This window comes from Eucyclogobius newberryi, unplaced genomic scaffold (assembly GCF_026437365.1).
Source record: "Eucyclogobius newberryi isolate DKJ021-1_F unplaced genomic scaffold, fEucNew1.0.hap1 SCAF_14, whole genome shotgun sequence".
Classification (NCBI taxonomy): Eukaryota; Metazoa; Chordata; class Actinopteri; order Gobiiformes; family Gobiidae; genus Eucyclogobius; species Eucyclogobius newberryi.
Window position 1 is genome coordinate 6,035,975 of NW_027315768.1, and position 6,979 is coordinate 6,042,953.

General features: G+C 42.9%; 1 protein-coding gene across 1 annotated transcript in view; it reads left to right on the forward strand.

Moving 5' to 3' along the window:
- The first annotated feature begins 6,340 nt into the window (after positions 1-6,340).
- The window catches only part of LOC140359350 (uncharacterized), a 48,926-nt gene continuing 48,287 nt past the window's right edge, over positions 6,341-6,979 (forward strand). Inside the window, exon 1 of the mRNA XM_072444238.1 lies at positions 6,341-6,826. The gene's annotated coding sequence lies outside the window, so the exon portion shown is untranslated. The remainder of the gene's footprint in view (positions 6,827-6,979) is intronic.

Below are 6,979 nucleotides of genomic sequence, written 5' to 3' on the forward strand. Positions count from 1 at the left end.
ACTCAAACTTCAATGCAGAAAAACTTCCATAAAAACTCTCCAAATTCCACAAACAAATGCAGTCGATTTACACCTTTGTCATCTGGAACAACTGTAACATCCTGTTTGTTCATAGGATGCTGCTGTCACTGTTCATAGCTGAGAAGAGGGCGGGACTCAATATCAACGGACAATCAATGAACTACTCTCGTCCCATATGCTCACCATCACTGGAGAAGCTTTGTACCAAATATTCTGTGGAAAAAACTATGTAGATATAGTTTTTTCATCACAAACAAGCAGAGAAAAGTATCATACAAACTCCTGCATGGCTGTTCTACAGTCAAGAGCATCCTCGGGACATTAACGCACACAACTTGTCCATTCTGTCCATCACACAGTGAAACAGGAACTCACCTTTTCTGGTCATGACCCAACACCGCCACCTTCTGGACATACTTCACTTTGTCAGATTCATTCAAAAATCTACTTCAAACTTTTCTTTTCGTTTTCAAGACATGCTCTTTGGTTTTTAAAACGATCTTTACAAACATGACATTATAAACCTCCTCATAATTCTGAAGAAAATCCATAAATCCAAATTCTTAAACAAGAAACCGCTATTAAACAAACCATTCCACTCTCCTCTCGCCCTAAAGACAAAAAAAAAAAAAAAAACTACTCGATGCCTGGTCTGTATAAAACATACTCTGTACTCTCTGGCATCACCCCCTCCCCCCTTTCTTCTGTCAGTAACATAATCTAAAAGAATCATACTCTGACTGTTATTTTTGTTCACCTGCAGAAATATTATTATTATTAATACAAATGAAAAATCAGCACTACTTCCTGTGATTTTCTACTTTTATTTGTCAAATTTTCTTTACAAACTACAACTTAACATGTGTAAAACTACGATAATTATTTACCACAAGGACTGTCCCACCAAATAACCTCGTAATTAGAAAAACATGACAACTTGTCATTTAGGTTTTAGTTAAAATGTATTTTTTAATGAATTGACTGAACTGGAGAATGTGAAAGAATGATGCAAATATGTCTTGTATGTTCAAATGTTTTGTATATTCAGGCTTCACTGACATGAAAGCAGATTATCAGAATCTATTATTATATTATTTTAGTATTTAATACGCTGAAATGGCCAGTGTGGAAGGCTAGTTTTGTGTGTTAATGTGTACAACTTACTGTTACAGCAGATGTTTGTGGCTCTCAACATCTGCTTCTGTCTGCACTCACTCTCTTACAAATATAAAAACATTATATTTATTTAAAAAAATATTCACACATAGGCTAAACTATTTTTTACCAATTTGCAGAGCTTATTTCTGTACGTTTTTAGCAAGTGTATTTATTCCTATTGTAGTGTGATGTATTGACCACCAGGGGGCAAACATGTGCCTGGCCCCGACATTCTTCACTTCAAATCCGCAAAGCGAAACTCTCACGTTAAAACCATCAACAAACGTTTTAATCGGTCACAATAATTTAGTACTTTCATTTTTTCAATCGTCTCCAACCTGTAATTTTGTTTTAAGCAAATCTAACACCAAATGAACGTCATTTAGATCCACTTTGGTGAATTCAATACAAAATAACAACAAAGATTATGAGAAATAATATCACAGAAAGAACGTGGCTTCGGCCAAACCTCATTCTAGTGGCTGTCCGTAAATGGACACAGGGCTGTTGTGTTAGTTAAACATTTGTTTGTCGTCTTGTTAAGTTATATCCTCCTGACTTTAGAAACCAAAACTGCGGCTCATGTCAAAGTAAACTGACGCTGACATGTGAAAGTGACTAAACTAGAGCATGACGCGAGTAAAAGCAGAAGTTTAGAGTAAAAGTACCTGGTCTGGGTCCGTGTCGGGTCCTCGGTCCAAATGATGAAGGGATGCGCGCGCGTGACATATAAACCCTGAGTCTGGGCCAATCACAGCGCCGCACGCGCGTCACGCCGGGCGTAAGTTTCACTTTCCGCAGAACGACTGAGAATTGTTCCTTTAGTGAGAAAACGAAAGAAAACCAAAGACAAGCGGCGCTGGAGGTGCAACATATAGAGGAGGCTATTTGACACGAGCGTGTTTTTGGTTTTTAAAGTCCAAAATGGAATATTTTACATAAATAAATACATATTTAAATACACAACTGAATCAAGTACTTTATAAAATACATAAATACATTTGACATAAAATTACATTTTACACTTTATAAAATATCAGATTGTAAAGAGCAAAACAAAAATCTCAGTGATACTGTAACTTATAGTGCAGAGTAGCAATTACTACATGATTAGAATATAAAAAACACAAACAACTGTGCCTGTTTGATTCTAAGTGGCATTAGTTACCCAGAACTACATGTGTAACAATTTTTATTAACAACATTTTTATATTTAATCATCACAGACATTATTACTATGGAAAGTTATTCTTAAAGACATGTCATTTATAGCATTTTTTCATGGGTTTTCTAATAACCAAGCCATATTTTTATGAATAGAAGTTAAAGCGACACTCCTTATCCAGGTAATAAACTTTGCGGCTACACTGTGTTTGTAGTCAAGGTAACGGAGCATGGAGTTTGACATCAGATTCAAGTCTCATCGGCTCGGATTGATCGCGAAAACAGCCGCTTTCACTTCATCACGAATATAGTTTTTATTCACAGCTAAACAGTCGAGGAGTTCATTCTGTTCGGTCTGAGCGGAGAAAGAGAGGTGTAATTTTAGGAAACGCGTGGAATAAAGAAAGGAGGCGGTTTTGTGGCAGTAGCAGCGTAAGTGGTGTCTAGAATCTTCTCTCTTCTCCATACTGACACTTCTTGAGTTACTAGCTGAGTTCAGAGTATTTAAATCCAGCGCTGCCTGAGTCAGAGCCATGAATGGTCAGAGAGCATACAAACAGGAGCATTCAACTGCACTACGGGATCTCAGACACACAACAAACTACTGCACTGAAAACGCCTCTGCCTCCTCCTCTCACAGAAAAGTTATTACACACACAGTGCAATTATCAGTCAATGGGCACGGCAGCGCGAGCTCCGACCCTCATTTGATTCACAACATGAATAATTTGTCACTAAAGCTTCACGAAGCTTAGCCTATAAAAATAGTGAGTTCATATAATCTATGAACTCACTATTTTTAAGATTTAGATTGTTTTTTTAAAGCTTCCTATAAGTTATCTGTTCTTCTACTTCTGTATCTACTTGCGTTGCAACACCGAAATTTCCCCATTGTGTGGACAAATAAAGGATTTCTTATCTTATATTAGGTTTCATATCAGAAATAATATCACAAGTCCATGTTCCGGTTCCTGCTGCTGATACATGAATATCGACTCAGTCTTTCACCTGCTGCAGATTTGTGAAAAAGTGTCCACATATAACTATTACTATGGTTTATAAAGCTATTTAGTTCTTATATTTGTTATTGTTTTATTTTTTTACGTTATGTCTGGCCCTGCCTGAACGTCTAAATTCGGCCCGTGGTCTAAAATGAGTTTGACACCCCTGCACTACTCTGAAATGGGCGATGAAGATTGGCTAAAAATTCACATTGCTTTTCTATGAGGCTCAGGGGCGATTTTCAAACAGCCCCACGGGAACGCTGAATATAAAAAATGTTTTTAAACTCACCCTCCGCGGGTGGTCTCTATTTATCCCCCTTCAAGCTCGGGTCTTCTACCAGAGGCCCCTCGGAGCTTGAGGGTTCTGCGCAGTATCTTTGCTGTTCCTGCCCTGCACTTTTCTGGACCGAGATGTCTGATGTCTTTTCTGGGATCTGCTCAAGCCATTCCTCCAGTTTGGGGGTCACTGCCCCAAGTGCTCCGATCACTACGGGCCACTACCACCGATACCTTCACTCTCCAGACCTTCTCCAGCTCCTCTCTGAGGCCTTGGTATTTCTCTAGTTTCTGAGGCTCCTTTTTCCGGATGTTACCATCCCATGGTACTGCAATGTCCACCACCACGTCTTTCCTCTGCACCTTGTCCACCACCACTATGTCCGTTTGGTTCGCCATTACCATTCGGTCTGTCTGTATCTGGAAGTCCCAGAGGACGTTGGCTCATTCTCCACCACCTTTGGAGGTGTTTCCCACCTTGTCCCGTGCTCTGCACAGAGGTTCCTGTACACTATGCCAGCTCCTGGTTATGGCGCTCCATGTATGCTGTCCCTGCCAGCATCTTGCACCCTGCAGTTATGTGCAGGATTGTCTCAGGGCCCCCTCTGCACACCCTACACCTTGGGTCTTGTCTGGCGTGGTAGATCTTGGCCTCTATTGATCTGGTGTTCAGGGCCTGCTCCTGTGCTGCAATGATCAGGGCCTCTGTCCTTCAGACCGGCTCTTTCTAGCCATTGGTAGGATTTTGTGATATCCGCCACTTCAGTTATGTTCTGGTGGTACATCCCATGTAGGGGCTTGTCCTCCCATGATGGTCCCTCCAGCACCTCATCATCCTCTATTCCCCATTGTCTGAGACATTCACTGAGCACGTCATCTGTAGGAGCCTTGTCCTTAATCTACTTATGGATCTTGGACGTTTCGTCCTGGATAGTGGCTCTCAAGCTCACTAGTCCCCGTCCTCATTCCTTACGGCTAGTGTACAGTCTCAGGGTGCTGGATTTGGGATGGAACCCTCCATGCATGGTCAGGAGCTTTCGTGTCTTAACATCTGTGGTCTGTATCTACTCCTTTGGCCAACTGATTATTCCTGCAGGGTATCGGATCACTGGCAGGTTATTAGTTATTAGCTGTTTATTAGCCAGGACTTGTTCTTACTTGTTCTGAGGACTTGCCTAACTCGTTGTAGGTATTTGGGCGTAGCCGCTTTCCTTGTTACCTCTTCGAGGTTTCCATTTGCCTGTGTGATTCACAGGTACTTGTAACTGTCCTCAATGTCTGCTATTGTTTCTTCTGGAGTGAGACGCCCTCTGTGTGGACTACCTCCCCTCTCTTAGTCACCATCCGCCCACACTTCTCTAGTCTGAATGTCATGCCATTTGACATGACATTTTTTTTTCATAATATCCTCAAAAATTTGCCTCACTATAGAATATGAATATGTACAAAAGTAACCCAGGAACAAGAATATACAATACACTTCTGTACACACGTGAGAATGTACACAAGTAACCCAGGAACAAGAGTATACAATAAGTACATTTGACCAAAATATCTGATATGTAAAAAGGGCTCAATAGTCTACTCAAAATATCAAATAGATCAATTTATCTCTTAGAAATAAATCACAACGCATGGGGGGCGCACACAGTACTTATACACACAGGATTAGCCAACACCCCACCCCACGTTCACCCCAGTCTCATCTGCCCCCTCCCTAGATTTAGCTTTTGCTAACCTAATGGTCCCAGACAAAACTTGACCAAAGCTTTTAGTGTTAAAACTGGCTCTTAATCAGTGGGTAGGTGCATCAGGCTCTTCCTGGACTTTGCAGTGGCTTTTGTGCCGGCAATCTGACCAGCGCACTTGCGGTGTCCAAGGGGCTTGCACACTGGCACAATGGGCTATTGTGTCTAAATAGTAGTTGTAGGAGCCATATTTGGGTTTGCACGCGCTTAGCTACGAGCACGACGCTGCGGTGTTGGGGGCGGTGCTAAGGTGTGTGCGCGTAAGGTTAATTGGGGAGAGCGCTCACCTGCGTTAGTGACTTGGTTATGGCGGCGGGTGAGCACGAGGAAGCAAACTTTGTTGACCGTCGTTAACGTTGTTGTCTTTGTTTTTGATCGTTTACTTCGTTTTTTGACCGTTTATTTTGCTACCTTTACATTTTCATCACCCCAGACTAGGCAGGTTCATTGTTGTGTACCATATTGTGCGTCATCATAGAAGTAATTATGTTTTCTGCGGTTTGCAACAATAAATGACCTGGCATGTACACCTGTTTATCACGCGTCATCAATCTCATACCCCGTGTCTTAGCCCGCCGCGGCTTTGGTTTGGTTTTGGATATTTGGACGCCATCGCCGCAATATTTTGTCAACAAAGCGGCTCTCTTGTTGAAGCCTGGATTTGATCGTAGTTTCGTGCAACTTTCTGGATGTTTTGGACCGCTTCAGAAGTTGTAAGCGATAGACGTGAACGCGCATGATTTCGTTAATATTTGGATCGTTTCTCAAACTCTGTTCCCCTGTTATGGCCCGTTCGCCATAATGCGCGAATAGGCGTTTGCGGTTTGAAGTTGGACGCAAGTACGTATGAAGAAAAACGCGAATACGCCGCGTTCTTGACGCAGCGGAGCAGAGCCGAAATATAGTAAGCAGACGCGCGTTTGCCGCGTGCGCATGCGCAGTGGAGGTGTTGTCAGTCTGGCTTCTCTAATGGCGGATCAAAGTTGAGACAGTGCCTTTTGCGTATTTGCTCTTCAAAGCCCAAAAACGGAGACGCTCGGCGGCGTGTCTGGAACCACCAGTGATCCGAGTTGAGTCAATACCATCATTTGCTTCAAGACTGGATAAACATCGCTCTCAGCTGTAGTTTTGTTTGTCCCGGGTCCTGTTTGATGACTTGTTTTCCTGCATTGGTGCGCGGACATGTACCAGGACAACAACTACAGACAATAGAGTCTGGCATTTCTGCTGTTAACCAGGTCTCTGTGAAAAGCAATACGCTGCTGTCCCTATAAATCCTCTGAGACCGTATTAGGCTCGCTATTTCCGAGATTTAATTTTGAAGGCACCTCACGTTACCCATGACTACGGCGGGAACCGGCTTCCTGTGGTGCCCTCGCTTTTCCCGGAGTCGCGTCCCGCTCTCCGGCTCCTCTGTGTTTTCCTTAGGATGTCCGCCAGGATAACCATGACCGGGTAAGACGACTGCTCTCCGCTGCTTCATGAGTTCCTCCTTTGTATAAACACGTACCGCGGCACCCCCTGGCCGCCGGAGCCAGGAGCCAGCGCCAGCTCAGAGCCAGCGCACATCACGACGACACGACGAAAACACTCAATAATCCAGCCGAA